This window comes from Rhinatrema bivittatum, chromosome 16, assembly GCF_901001135.1.
Source record: "Rhinatrema bivittatum chromosome 16, aRhiBiv1.1, whole genome shotgun sequence".
Classification (NCBI taxonomy): Eukaryota; Metazoa; Chordata; class Amphibia; order Gymnophiona; family Rhinatrematidae; genus Rhinatrema; species Rhinatrema bivittatum.
The window spans coordinates 34580297-34596311 of record NC_042630.1 but is presented as its reverse complement, the minus strand read 5'-3'; positions in this window follow the sequence as shown (position 1 = coordinate 34596311).

Sequence of the window (16015 nt, the reverse complement as noted above, 5' to 3'; positions counted from 1 at the left end):
AAAGGGGACCCAACAGGACTTGAGGGTTCTTAGTCTACTGTGATTTCCATAAGTCGTCGCCATGTGATGATCCAAGGTGGCAAAAAAACAGGACTGTTTCAGCCTGTTTGGCAGACCTGGAGTTTGCCGCAGTCGGCTCCTATGGTTGCCAGGAGTCGACTTTTCAAACCGATTGAGGGTCCTAAACGCAACAGAAATTAACCTTTCCTGGGTGCTGTGAAGAGGTTCGCTCAATACTGGGGGCGCTCAAGCCCGCCCTTGCCCCTGGACCTCCTGCAGAACAGGCCCCCACGCGCGCGCATGCCGGATGTGACTGGTCTGTGCTGATTTATACCCTGGGCCCCGACCTTTACGGTCTGAGGTGCTGACACGGAGACATTGGAGAAAAAGCACAGCTCTGTCCAAAAGCAAAGCACGTTCAAACAAAACAGTCTGCATTATCAAGGAGGCTGCTCACCCCATAAAAATGTTACTGGCAGTAATTTTGCTATGGGTTTGACAGTTGCTTAAGAACATAAGAAATTGCCATGCTGGGTCAGACCAAGGGTCCATCAAGCCCAGCATCCTGTTTCCAACAGAGGCCAAACCAGGCCCCAAGAACCTGGCAATTACCCAAACACTAAGAAGATCCCATGCTACTGATGCAATTAATAGCAGTGGCTATTCCCTAAGTAAACTTGATTAATAGCCATTAATGGACTTCTCCTCCAAGAACTTATCCAAACCTTTTTTGAACCCAGCTACACCAACTGCACTAAGCACATCCTCTGGCAACAAATTCCAGAGCTTTATTGTGCGTTGAGTGAAAAATAATTTTCTCCGATTAGTCTTGGTTTTGATTGTAAATATTACTACCCTTAACATAAGGCTTGGGGGTAACCAGCACAGGGTGGCAGTTACTACCCTTAACAAAAGGCATGGGGGTAACCTGCACGGAGCGGCAGTTGCTACCCTTAACAGAAGACATGGAGGTAACTTGCACGGAGTGGCAGTTAGTACCCTAAAAAGCTTGCTGGGCAGACTGGATGGACCAGTTGGTCTTTTTCTGCCATCATTACTAGGTTACTACGTAGGTAGTCTGGAAGTAATGAGGTGCCAGGCAACAGCGGCTCCAGACAGGAGGCAGAACTCAGGGCCTTGTCCCTGTATCTCACAGAGGTGCCCAGCCCTAAATCATGACGCCCGGGCCTTGCATCACCAGATCTCCTCCTCCCTCATGCACCTCCTGCCTTATATCTTTTTATACTAATGCCGAATGCTTACCTTTATGTTTCCAGAGGCTCTTCCAGGCTGGGTGCTACCCATTGCATGTACACCCTGAGGTATCCCTGCCTGTCTTTGGAGAATCAGAACTACATTTCCATGCATGCAGTGGGGGTAAAACAAGGACTGGATCCCCCTGGGTACATTGCCAGCCATCCGTGAAAATCTGTAACGCAGTGGTTCTCAGCAGGTGTGTCGGGATTCACTGGTGTGTCGGGAGGTGCGTCGTCGCAGGGCCAGCAGACGGCTGCCCCCTTATCAGCCCGGGCGGGAGTTGGTTGACCTCTCTTTGATTGGGTCCTGATGGGAGGCAGCTCTCACTTCCTTCTCCTCTTTCTGGCCCAGTGGGAGGCTGTTTCCCCCTTCTCCCAGATCACAGCCAGACCTTGCCAGCTCCTGCTGCTCTGGGCCTGACGGGACACAAACCTTATCTCCCCCTGCTGAGTCTGGGAGTGATCCTACTGCTGCTGGTCTCTTCACCCTATGGAGGGTGGGGGAAAGGAGGTTAGGAATTCTGGGCAGATAGAGGTGGAAGGGAGAAGGGAGTGTGGGGGCAGCTGAGCAGGAAGGGGTGGGAAACAGGGGGTCAGGGTAGCTGGGCAGGGAGGGAGATGGGATGGAAGGGGGGGGGGGAGGGAGCCCAGGGAAGAGGATGTGGGGGGAGTCAGGGATATGTGAGTGTGAGCGGATGGTTGAAAGGGAGTGATTGGGAAAAGTGAGGGATGATGGAGGCATGGAAGGGAAGTGATGGGGTGCATTTTGAGAATGTGCATTTCTTCTCTCTTTGTAGGAGGATTTGTATTTCTCTTTCTAGCTCTCCGTGCAGAGTGGCTTTTTGAGGTTTCCAGTCCAGTTTTTGTCTCCACATTTGTAATTTGTGGTCTCTTATTCTGTATTTGGTGAAGGTCAGATCTGTATGTCTGACTGAGGTGAGGTATTTTCCTAGTAGGTAGGGATTTGAATCAGTCTGCTTTGTTGGGTTTTCTCATTCTCAGTAGGACATGCATTGGGTCTGCATCCATTGTTTGGGGACGGAGGGGGCGGGCGCGGGTTCCTGTGGACGCAGACTATATGTTTACATTTAGCCCTGTGATGGTCAAGTGTTCAGTGTGTCACGCCTGTAAGCATTATCTGCCAGGTATGTCCCAACAGAAAAAAAAAATAGGTTGAGAACCACTGCTGTAATGGATGCTTTTCCCATGCTGTGGATATCCGTTCAGGCTCTGTTGCCCTTGCTGCTCCTCTCTAGATGGTCCTGGACACGCCTGTAGGGCAGCAGCCTGTGAGCATTGAGCGGTGCACGGGGCGGCTCGTATTTTAAGAAAACGGAAGCCGCGTAGAGTCCGAGACACTCCAGAGAGTCACTTGGCCGCCGGCTGAGTAGAGGATCCAAAGGAACAGGCCTTTCAAAGGGTGGGGCTGAATCAGCTGTGTCCTGGTGAAGGAATTCAGGCATTGATGACTGGAGCTGATTAAAGAGAAAAACAATTTTAAATTTCACACAAGGGATGGGAGAGGTCATTTTACCAAAATTAGAATACATCCTTGTGGCCAGAACTTTTAGCAAGGTAAGCAAAATATTTGTGTTTGAATTTATCAACTGCTAAGAGCTCTCCCAGCTGAGTGTACTTCCTCTCATAGCCCCTAATCAATAGACGATCTCTCCCCTGCCTGTGCTCCCTCCCCCAGCCTCTGACCAATAGAAGAGATCTCACTGCTGTCTGTGCTCCCTCACACAGCCTCTGACCAATAGAAGATCTCTCCCCTGCCTGTGCTCCCTCCCCCAGCCTCTGACCAATAGAAGAGATCTCACTGCTGTCTGTGCTCCCTCACACAGCCTCTGACCAATAGAAGATCTCTCCCCTGCCTGTGCTCCCTCCCACAGCCTCTGACCAATAGAAGAGATCTCACTGCTGTCTGTGCTCCCTCACACAGCCTCTGACCAATAGAAGGGCTCTCCCCGCTGCCTGTGCTCCCTCACACAGCCTCTGACCAATAGAAGGGCTCTCCCCTTGCCTATGCGCCCTCCTACAGCCTCTGACCAATAGAAGGGCTCTCCCCTTGCCTATGCGCCCTCCTACAGCCTCTGACCAATAGAAGGGCTCTCCCCTGCCTGTGCTCCCTTCCCAAGCCTCTGACCAATAGAAGGGCTCTCCCCTGCTACCTGTGCTCCCTCCCACAGCCTCTGACCAATAGAAGGGCTCTCCCCTTGCCTATGCGCCCTCCTACAGCCTCTGACCAATAGAAGGGCTCTCCCCGCTGCCTGTGCTCCCTCCCTCAGCCTCTGACCAATAGAAGAGCTCTCCCTGCACTCCCTCAGCCTCTGACCTTGTGCTCCCCTGCCTAATCCTCCTTCCCTAATGTCAGGTACCTCAACTCACCCAGTACCATCTGTAAGTTGGAGAGACAGGGTGGTATGGGTACAGATGACTGTGGGTCCGGAGAGACAGGGAAGTAGCAGGTTAATGCTTGTTGCGTTCACCTCACAGATGTATAATTTTAATACAGAGGTTCTTGTTGCTTTCTGTTCTTCATTCTTGGCAGAATCCTGAGGTGCCATTTTAACCATGAAGGTAGTTAGGCTCAGACCAGAGGTTTGGCTGAGCTGTAGGGCAGGCAGTATTTTTCCTAATCTTCTGCTGACACCTAGTGGTTCTGAGCCTAGACAGCCAAAGGACAAATTGACTCTCAGGATTACTTGTCAGCCTCCTCCTTGGATTGGCTGTTTCCTCTTGCCCCGCTGGGCTTTCCTCGCATTCAGAACGACCTCTGTTTGGTGGAGGGTACCATGAGCCTTCATGTATAACTAAACGGGTATATTTCTTTTACTGTTAACCCTATCTAGTCCAACCATTGCAGTGACAGTCCTGCTGAGCATGGGCGTCAGGGAGGTGGCGCCTGTCCGAAAGATGGCGAACTCTGCCTGTGTAGGGCAAAACTGGAGGAAACTCTGGTGGAAGTTCGTAGGGGTCCTGAGGTGTAAATCGGTCATCTGACCTGGTTTTAGGGGTGAAAGGTAATTGAGCCATCTAGTGCCGGGCTGGCCAACCACAGAACCACAAACAGGCCAGGTTTCCAGGATATCCCCAATGAGTCTGCACGAGAAAGATTTTGCATACAATGGAGGCAAATCTGTCTCGCGCATATTCATTATGAAGATCCTGAAAAGCAGGCCTCTTGATGGCTCTTTCAGGAGCGGAGTTGGTCGCCCCTGATCTAGTAGCTGGTTCCCTCCAGTTTTCTTCAGGATAACTGATGCTTGGGCCAGTAATCTTAACTTGGTTTTCATGGGTTAGGTGCTCGGCTCGCTAGCGTTGGAGCTGGACGTGGAATGTGAGAACTGGCACTACAGGATGAGCCAGGGCTAAAAATTATTAGGGCGGGTGGGGGATATGATTTAAATCAAAGATTTTTGTGCAGCTAAATTTCAAACTTAGCTGGACAAATCCTTCTGAATATTGACCTCTGAAGTTTTATTTCGCCTGAACTGGAAACTGCAATGTGTTCTGCTTGACCTGGAGGGATAATGTTGTGATTTGTATGTCATACAGTACCACTGCCACCAGGGGGCAGTAAATAACTTCAAGTTCGGGCTTGCCAGGGTGGCCAGTGAAACCAGAGCTGTTCCCAGGAACTCATTGGAAAGCTCCGTTATCTGGGACATGACACCTTTTTTTTTTTTTTTTTGCAGGATATAGCAGAAAACGTTATTTTAAAATTTAAAAAAAAAAAAGTGGAATTATTCCTCCTCTCAAAACAGATTTTTGCCCACTGACCCGTCTGTCTCTCTGTGTCCCCTGCTAAGAATCCAGGAGACTAATTTGTCGTTTAAACTGAAGACTTGAAAGCTACTTTTCTCTCAAGTCAGTCCTCAAAAACTGTCCTTTGCAGGACTTTGAAAACTCAGCACCTTTCCCGAAATCGTGGCGTTTCCTCTCGTGGTTGAAGCCGGCCGTGTTTTTTTGTTTTTTTTTTCCTTTAGGAGCTGAGAAGGAAACCAGTCAGACGGAGGGAGGGAGATGGATCCAGAATATCCCCTTTCACCTTGTGCCGTGCGTCAGGCGCAGCTCATGCAAGGCCTGGGGACAGTGCCCTCAGCCATTGGTTTAAGAGTAAAATTTCTAGGTTCGCGCATCAAAAACCTACATTTAGTTCGAAACAGCCTTTGGCCTGGTGAATGGCATAGGCACGGATGCCTGCAGAAAAATGTGTTGTTTGGGGGAAGGGTAATAAGAAACAGAAATAGAGATACAAAATGAAAATCATAGAAATAGTTGCCAAAAAAAAAATAGTAATTAAAATCCTGGGGTGGGATGGGACAAATGACCCTCCTTGTCCCCAGTCTCCCACCCCCCAGTGGGTGCCCATCCAACCCAGGCCCTGTCCAACTGCTTTGTTGTGACGTCTCTGGATGGATAAAATCACTCCATGGTTTCTTTCACTGAAATAATTTGGTGCAGGTGAGACCCTTTTGTGCAAACCTTGGTCTGCAGACCCCGTGGGCTTTGTGTGTGCTGTGGGGAGAGGAGGAGCGGGGCTCACAGGTCAAATCCTGGCATGGTTGGAGCCCCATCGTCGTCCTTCCCAGGTTGCTGGAGGCAGCCCCTGACGTTACCCTCTGGCAATAATCCCTTTATGGACTGCCAAGTGCTTTGGCTAAAAGCTCTCGTGTATAAACTGCAATGTTTTTGCGTCGGTGATTTCCAGGATTTAAGGTTGGGCCAGGAGCATCAAGGATGGGATTCAGGAGAAAGCCAGTTGGGAGGCCTTCGGATCGCTTGAGGAGCAGGGTCTCTTTCTGCTTATTCTCCCGCCCCCAAACACAGCTGGAAAATGCATTGGCAAACATCTGCATCTTCGCCGCCGGACAATGGCAGCCTCAAGCCGGCAGTAAAGCAGCTGCAAACCCCACAAATCTCTTGCCGCTGCCATTGACGTATGCCAGTGAGTGGATGGTCGGGTTTTGTCGGAGTTATTCCCTTTTTCATTGCTCCTTTTTCGGGTGGACTTACTCGAGGGGATAGCTTATCTATCCCTGAGATGGCACAGATCCATCTGTGTGTGTGTGTGAGTCTATATTAGATACTCTTGCCAAGCCCGGACTTTCTCATCGTTTGGTTTCTGACCCATGCAATTAATTGCCTGCCTGCACAAAGATGGAATAAGGTCACCCAGCTCCACCTGATCTCTAGCAAGAAGGATTAATTCATTAATCGTAACGATTTTACTGATATTATTCTACAGCTCATGACCTGGCAGACAGCGGGGCTGCAGATCCAGGAACAGCCTGGGACCCATCCAGACTGGTGGCAGAGGCTTGACCCACACTCCTTTGCATTGACTGGTCAGGTCTTATGTTTGTCCGTCGCCCTGTTTGCCCCTAAAACCCCGTTTGTTTGCTGTTTCCTGCATCCCAATGGCTCTTAGCAGCTACGAATGTCTGTCTGTCTGCCTAATTCGTTTTTAAGTGCCAAAGGGAAGATGCCTGGACAGCATCAGCCAGGGGTGTGTTCTGTGGTGTATTCTCCAAGACCTGGGGGGGGGGGAAGCAAACACAAGATCATCTTTTCTCTGGAGTTTTAAGGAGATTTCCCCTGGCCCGCTTTCAGCCTGGGCCCTGCATCCAACCGGTGCTCTGAATGGCATGGAAATCCAAAAGTGTCTGGGGAAAGAACTTTTAGGACTTACTCATTGCCATTAAGCCCAGTAAAGCTATCTCTTTCATGTCAAAAGTGATATTACTCGCTTACAGTTTTTGGGAAAACGTCTCCTCCCTCATCATTTCCATAAATCAGGGGGCGTGAGTAATATCAGTTTTGATATTGGAGAGAGAGCTTTACTGGACTTAACAGCAACGTGTAATACTGGGGACAGCTGTGCTTCTTATCAGCAGAACCCCGTGCAGGCATCACACTGAAACACGTAAAGTGTGAATACAGCATGGAGAGGTAAAGAGCGGGTCTCCATCACAGTCCCGTGCAGGCATCACGCTGAAACACCTAACAAGTGAGTACAGCACGGACAGTTGAAGGGCAGATCTTCATCAGAGCCCCGGGCAGGCACCACACTGAAACATGTAAAGCGAGAATACAGCACAGACAGCTGAAGAGCAGATCTTCATCAGAGCCCCATGCAGGCATCACACTGAAACACCTAACAAGTGAGTACAGCACGGACAGTTGAAGGGCGGATCTTCATCAGAGCCCCGGGCAGGCACCACACTGAATCATGTAAAGCGAGAATACAGCACAGACAGCTGAAGAGCAGATCTTCATCAGAGCCCCATGCAGGCGTTGCACTAGTACACCTAAAGTGCGAATACAGCACAGACAACTGAAGAGTGGAAGGGAGGTAATGTAATTGCTCTTTAATTAAAGCTACAGCCCTTTTTTTTTTTTTATTTGAGAAAAAAAATGTAAAAACGGGAGAGACAATTGAACAAAACAGGAGTCTTAGGACTAAACCAAACCCAGGCAAGCTGATAATTTGAGGACTTGTTAGTGGCGCTGATCTGAAGGATCCCTGGCGATTAAGGTTGCCGGTATGGGATTGCTCTGTGTCTTTCCACCTGCTCCCTGCCCCGGTAACGCCAAAAAGACGTCGCTTTATGTCCTGCAATGTAATACAATCCAGGATTTACAGTTCCCAGGGCTAAACCCGTTCAACGTGGCTACCAAAGGAAGGCGAAGATAATCTGCAGAAATGTACCCGCTCCTGTGCAGGTCACCAAACTGCGACGTGCGTGGGCGACATTTTGACCCCTCTGCGTACGGTTAAGAAGCGTTCGGGGAGGCATGGTTTCAGGAGAAGGGAGGAGAGAGGCCTCTGTCCGGCCCTCGGCCTTCTCCAGGCGCCCTCTCTCCCCGACGGCCTGGTTTTCTTTAACTCAACTTTCAGGCCGAGGCAACACCGGCGAGTGCACCGAGCGCCCGCTCTCCCAACGCGCGCCCGATTTAATATTTAAACAGAGCCGCCGCGGTAAAAAAAAAAAAAAAGGCGCTGTAGGGGGAAATAGCGTGCGCTTTCCCGCCATCGGGCACCCGGGAGAGGTGGCTGTGTCAGCGGGTTAGGGAAACGGACCCTCGGTTTTACGAGTGTCCTAACCTGACCGCCGGCGACATTTTTTTTTTCTTTTTCCCCCCTTACTCCTTTTTTCAGTTCCTCCGCCTCAATATCGCCACGATATGATGTTGGAGGAACTGTAGAAAAGCGGTGTATTTTTTGCTTTTCTGTTTATTTTAGGGGCTCCTCAAGAATTAAGGCCTGCTCCGGGGCGCGTGTTAATTTCTGAGAGCAGAAATGTACGCGTCAGGCTCACAGTTATGTTTTTTTTTGCATAGGTGGGTAATAGCTAATAGCCTTCTCGACATGAATTTCCATGTGATGAGCGCTACCACCTACGCGCGTTTTTTGGACGTGCTAATCCCCTTATTGTGTAAGGGGGTTTTCGGCTGAGCGCACTATATTTCATCAGCCTGTTTGTCTTTTGGGCATTCCCTTTCTATGCGGAGGTTTATAATATGAGCGTTTGGCTTTTCACATGAAAGATGACTCAGGAAATAATAATCCTGCATCAGGTTCTCATAAAAAACATCAGCTTGTGTGGCATTGAACTTTTAGGGAGGCGAAAGAGGGAAGCGGGCCAGCAGCACTAGGAGCTGAGTCACCCCACTTAACTATTCATAGCCAGTAAGTACATTAGCCAGCCTCAATTGATGTCAAGCCCACTGTTAATTGCCTCTGCTCGTTAAACTGATTGCTCATAATTTTTCACATTTCAGCACAGCCCCATTAGAAAGGCATCCATTCCGTTTCCCAGGCCTCCAGAAGTCACTGAGATTGACTCTGAGGTGCACAGGAGATGCCTCATTCAGAGTGCTGCGGGATGAATGCTCTCCAAGGCCCAGGGGAGGAGAAGGCGCAGCTTGATCATCATGATGGGGAGCTGGGGGAAGGGGGGATGGTAACAGCCGTTCATTTCGTGAGCTACAGTCTAGGGGGGTTTTGTAACCGTTCTCGGGTTCGTATGGGTAAGCTGTTCCATCCCCCTTCTCGAAGAGTCATGAGCAGAACGTTGGATTGGGAGCATACACTGGATTTCTAAGCCATGTTGCATAATTCTGAGTGGAAAGTAGATCTTTTCCCCACTTTTTTATTTTTTTTTTGGGCCCAATTGTTTGCCTTGGGGAGGAAGGTGTTTTAATGCCATATTGTGCACACCAAAAACCATGTCAAATTGTCTAGGTCTAGGCGACCATGGATATTTTGGTGAAAAGTAACAGATTAACAGAAGTGCATATTTTGCCTTTTCTGTGTTGGAAAAGAAAAATGACCATACTGTGACTATAACCCCGACCCAAGTTGTGTTTAAGGTGATGGGGTACACAGTATTGGAGCTAAGTCCTGGACTCACTCTTGCATAACGTCAAAACAGGTCCTCTGTTGAGGGAAAGGATAAACCTCCAAGGTCCAGGCATTACATATACTCTTCTTCTAAATGCCAATAAAGAAGCTGGACTCCCGGAGGTGGGTGACACCCCCCCCCCCCCCCCCCCCCCACACACACACACACACTCACCTCTCTTCTTGGCTTTGGATGACTCCCTACAGTCACCCCTCTTCGTGGCATTGGGTGACTCCCCGTGCTCTACCCCTTTCTTGACTTTAGATGTCTCCCTACAGTCACCCCTCTTCTTGGCGTTGGGTGACTCCCCGTGCTCTCCTCTCTTCTTGATGATGAGCAAGTTCCATTGTCCTTGGTGAGGGGTGATTGCCCACACTTGCTACTCTTCTTAGCATTGGGTGATGCGCCAAGCTCTCTTTTCTCCTTGGCATTGGGTGACTCCTTGCAGACCATGCCATGTTTCCGGATCTGTCTCCTGATTTGGGAGCCGATGTAATAAAGTGCGCCCAGCCTAGCACACAATTTAACGAGTGGTTGGGCGCGTGTCCATAACCCCCGATGCAATAAGGGGATCAGCACGTCCAAAACGCTTGTCCAAACAAAGGTGTAGCTAATGGCGCTCATCACATGTAAAATGCCATGTTATTAGCTATTACTCCGTGATGCAAAAAATCACCGCGCACCCAAGGTGCACTTTTTAACCTTCTGATTTTATGCCTGCCCCGGAGCAGGCATAAGACTAGCCATGCATTGAGAGGGTCTACTTAAAAAACCTTTTTTAAAAATATTGCTTTTCTGTGGTTCCTCCCCCCTAGTATCATCGTGATACAAGTAGGAGGAACCACAGGAAACAGCATCCTGAAAAATTAAAAAGGCTTGATTGGAAAAAATAAAAATTCCGGGCGTACAATAAACACGCTCCAGGCGTGTATATTATGCGTGTATATTGTGGCGGTAAATTCGCTGCCATAGGATAAAACAGACCCTCGTAAACTGAGCGTTCAGTTTTGGTAACCCGCACACAGCCACATACCCTGGGCGCCCGATGCCAAGGATGCACAATTTATCCCTAGCGCGTCCCTTTTAGTGTGGCAGCTCGTTTACCTATTGCATTGGGCACCCAAGAGAGGTGGATTTGCGCGCGCTAAAAACATGGGCTCCCAGTATGGCGCACGCATTTTATTGCATCGGCCTCTCAGTTGGGAAGGTGGGATGGGGGACGACATTTACAGGAAGACTGGCTCTTTGGGAGAAGTTAGGTCGTACACAGCAGGGTTGCTTCGTTGGGGCGTGTGCTGGCATATGTTGGGCATCGGCTGCCCGTATCACTTTTACCCTATGGTTGGATTTTTAGCTTTCACAAATTTTTTTTTTTTTTTGGCAGACGTTTTGTGTGGAGCTGTCAGGCCCGGAGAAGAGCTTTTGAATCAAGCGATTTCTGCATTACTGTAGGCATTACAGCGTCTGCCTCCTATTACCGTTTTGCCACCCCCCTCCCCCCACATTGCCAATAACCCCATTAAGCCGATGGCTGAAGGCATCGTATGGAAGGAAGCTGGACGATATGTTTAGCGTCGGGTCTGTTCTGAAAATGTTATCCAGGTGCTTCTCTGGGCGATGATCAAGATCTAATGGGACTGGGCAGAAAATCAGGGCGAGGAGAAACCGAGCTGCAGCAGCAGGGTCACCTCGGAGCAGAGATTGTGGCCAAGGGACGCTTGACCCACATGGTTCCAGGTCATCAAGTCAGGCCGAGCCGGCCCTGGTCTTACCTCGCAGGGCATCTCTGGTGACTTCAAGAGCATGGGCACAAAAGCAGGAGTGGCCCAGGCGCTGGAACCACCCGGGTCGCTTCACTGTCATACGCCCCAGGATGCACCTTGCATGGGTGGAAATCAGGGCGACGTCGGGTACCCCCGATAACTGCTTAGTTTCCTGAGCGAATCTCTTAGTGTCTAGTAGAGAATATTAATGACTCATCAGCATGAAATATACCAAGCAACCGCTGAGCTGGATGAGTCTCCCCCATGGGACTTCCATGGTGGTGGAGGGAGGGGGAGGGCAGCTGGATTTTGTGGGCTGAGGTGGCTTTCCCCAGTTCATAATTCATTCTCCTCCCCCCCCCCCCCCCCCCCCCAATGCTTGGCACGCTCTTTGGTCTGAGCAGGTTTTAAAGGGGACCCTGGCACGGCGGAGCTCGAGTGCCACTCCCCGCGTGTCCGTGGCCGCGCTCTGCTGCCGGTGTTGGAAGCTGGTCTCCGCCGACCAGGCCGGTTTTTGGTCTGCTTCAGCCAGGCCTTTCGTTCCCACGGCGGATTCTTTTTTTTTTTTTTGTTTTGTTTTGTTACTACTGCCGTTTTCAGGAAATGAGCAGGAAAGAGGGTATTGATCTTGGTTTGCTCGGCTTTGCCGGGAGGGCTCGTGGCTTGCCCGCCTCAGAGCTTTAAGTACAGCGAGCGAGCGATGGCCTGCTTTGCGGTGAAGTTTAGAAAGAGTTTTCCCCGGGTCTTTAGCTTTCAGATGGAGCCTTCTGTTAATAATTACCTCTCCTGGCAGCGGGGAGCGCTTAGGCCGTCTCCACTGCTCCCATCTGTTATTCCTGGAGCGCACACCCCCCCCCCCCCCCCTGGCAGAAGAGATGGGGGCCGCACATCCAGACTGAGTGGGGCTGGTGCGCGTATACAGCTCTGCACCGACGTCTCCATGACCACCGGTATGGGTCTCTATATTGTGAATGGGATCCTACTGTGATTTATTGTTTCATGTTTCAGGAGCCTGCCTGCAGAGGCACCTTTTGGACATGTGTCCTGATCCGTTAGGACGGGCTTTCTTAGGAACAGAGAGAAGGTACCACGTCGCTTTGATCTTCCACGGGGGAGATAAAATGATTTGACCCAAGAGGGTGTCACAAAGAGAGGTCACTGGCAATTGGGATTAGATCTGAAGCAAATCACTACCTTCCCTGTGCCTCAGTTTTAATCCCCGGCTCTGTCGCTGACTCGTTGTGTGACCCTGGGGGTGAGTCACTTTATTGTGCTCTGCCTCAGTTCTAATCCCGGTTCTGTCACTGATTCAGTGTGATTTTAGGGCGAGTCGCTTTATCCCGCTTTTTCTCAGTTCTAATCTGTCACTGACTCTCGGATGACCCTGGGGGCGAATACTAGGGGTGTGCATTCGTTTGCAACGTATTGCAATCCGCAACGTATATGCCATTCGTTGTATTCGTGGGGGTCATGAAACATATGGCGAACCCCCACGAATACAACGTATCACTAACGAATAAACCCCCACCCTCCTGACCCCCCCCCCCCCCCAAAGACTTGCCAAAAGTCCCTGGTGGTCCAGCGGGGGTCGTGGAGCAATCTCCTACACTCGAGCTGTCGGCTGCTGGTATTCAAAATGGCACCGATAGCCTTTGCCCTTACTATGTCACAAGGGCTACCGGTACCATTGGTCGGCCCCTGTCACATGGTAGGAGCAATGGACAGCCGGCGCCATCTTGTCCCAGATGAAGATATCTCACCCAGATGTTCAAGGTAGATAGGAACCCACGGTGCGGGATAAGCCGAGCCTGGTGGGTGGAGTTGGAGAACAGGATCATAAAGTACTCACCGGAACGAAGTGCAGGCGTCTTGGTAGTGAAGATGGTGGGACTGAAGGTCCGTGGTGCAGGATACTAGTCCGGTAGGCCCTCGAGGAGCGAGTACCTGATAGTCCAGAGATCCTGAAAGGAATAAGAGAGAGAGACCCCTGAGGAGCGATTGACTAATTAGTAGAGGCCCCGAAGGGTGGATGGAAGTGAGAGACCCCCGAGGAGCAGGTGCCTAGAGCTTCTAACGGAGCGAGGCCCTGGAGAATAGAGCAGCGTCTAAGTGTGCAGCTTAGAGTGGTCAGAGAAGCTAGACCGTAGTCTTGCGTAGGAGGAGAATCTGAGAAAAAGAGAGTCCAAAAGAAAGTAATTCTTGCATGAAGAAATCCTGGAGGAGCTTGGAAGGCAACAGAGAAGTCCAAAAGAAGGTAATGCTTGGATGAAGAAATCCTGGAGGAACTTGGAAGGCAACAGAGAAGTCCAAAAGAAGATAATGCTAACTCAAGGAATGGAGACCGGAAGAAGCTTTAAATAACCCGCTTTGGATGACGTCATCCATGGGCGGGATCAGGGCTTCCCGCCCTTGTCCCTTTAAACATCTTGCGCTGGCGCGCACGTGTAGGGACGTCCAGGAGGCAGAGCTCAAGGAGACAGCAGCATCCCGGGTGTGAGCCCAGGTCTCTGCCTGCGGGGTAGGCCGCGAAACGCTGCGAAGTGTTGGGAGGTGCTCTGCCCTCCTCCGGAGAAGCAGGAAATCTGGCCAGCTGTGAGGTGAGCAGACTCAGCTGTGTCAAGCGGAACCGCGCGGCGCAACAGGTTTTAATAATCCAAAGTCAATGACAAACCTTTCCGTTGGAAAAAAATCAGCAGAACCAGGGTTCAGGATTTAAAACGCCAGGGAGGAAGACTCAGAACCAATGTCAGGAAGTATTTCTTCACGGAGAGGGTGGTGGATACCTGGAATGCCCTTCCGGAGGAAGTGGTGAAGACCAAAACTGTGAAGGATTTCAAAGGGGCGTGGGATAAACATTGTGGATCCATAAAGCCTGGAGGATGGGAATGAAGAGAAGAGGTATGGAGGTGGCTTGCGGGATTGACGGCTACTACCTGGTGATTAATACCCTTATTCAATAAACGTTCACACGGTTAATGCGACTCCAATATTGCTCTATGCTTCAATGGCAAGAGGAAATGTGGAAAAGAGGATTTGCATTCAGGCAACAACCAACAAGGTAGCACAGTCTGGGTAAACAAATAAGGATGGGAGTAGCTTGCTTGTTGCGGCGGTTACGACCCCAAACCAGTTAAGCCTGATACTTCACTTTCAATGCATATCCAGCGCAGCTCACTGCTTCAACGGCAGAGGGAATGAAGAAATAGGATTTACATCCAGCCCACATCTAACAAGGCATTGATCTGAGCAGTATGAGTATACAAACATCGGGGTAACTTGCTCAATACGACGGTTATTACCCTCAAACATTAAGCCTTAAGCTCCAACACTGCTCTCTGCATCAATGGCGGGGGTGGAAGGAAATTAGAATCAAAAAAGCTACCATTAAGGAGCCTGAACTCAGCGGTCAGAGTAACAGATAAGTATGAGAAAATAAGTGTGAAAGCTTACTGGGCAGCTGGATGGGCCTATTGGTCTTCTTCTGCCATCATTTCTATGTTTCTATGTATGGTTGTACCAGTCATTTTTCCACGAATTTTGCTTATATGTTTTACTGTTGAAATTCTCAGGAAAAATAAAATAAACTGGAGAGGAAGGGCCCTGCCTATCCCGTGTACCCGTTTCAGAGTTCAGACCCTGGTTTTAAGCTTTAAAAGAGGGGTGGGATTTAAGGAGCGCAGAGAGGTGGCAGTGAAAAGTCCAGCAAATTCGGGCCCCGAATTACGAAGAACGCTGTGGGCGCCATTTGGAAAGGCGGCCTAAAAACCCAAAATAATAAGAATCCGTCGGTCCGCTTTGAAGCCAGTGCACCTTTTCCTGCAACCCCTGGAAGGGGAGAGGACAAAAACTCCCCAGGAGCAAAATCGTGCAGGGAAACCGTCATCGTCCTGTGAAAAGCAAGGCAGGTCTTTTGCACCCACGCCCCAGCGCTAGACTTTGAGGAGCAGGGCACAAAAACCACCGCCCAACAGTCCCAAGTACTTTGCTGGATATTTATTGTCATTATTTTTTTTCCATAAATTGCGGGTCATTAAATCCCAGGTCAAAAGGTTGGGCTCTTTCAAGACCGTTCTCCATGACATCCCCCGCAGTTGCCCATGGGGTGGGGGCTGGTGACCACCTCAGTGTGCAGCTTGCCCTTGCCGGGGTTGAGAGTGGCACCGGAGAAAACGTTTCCCACCCCCCACCCCTTCACCTCCCGCTCGCTACGCGCTTGCTCCAGCGCGCCTTTGGTTAATGAGCTGCTGGCCTCATGCCGGCAAATAATCTCTCTCTTTCTCTCTGCCGTCCACTAATGCAAATTGCTCTTCTCAGTTTATTATATTAAGATCGGTCTCTCACAAAGTGCTGAGGCCTCTCCTGCTGGGTGGGGCTTCTTCTCCCCTCCCCGGCTCACACGATGGACCGTAAGTAAGCGCTCTCCGCCAGGCCCGCCTTCGCTTCATTATATATATTTAATGGCAATGAGGAAGCAAAAAAAAAATAAATTATATATATATATATCCCTTTTAAAATAGGTCTCGCTGCTGGTATAGGGCCTAGCACTTCAGCCTTGAGTGCTCAGAACTTTTTGCATTTGGTGTCC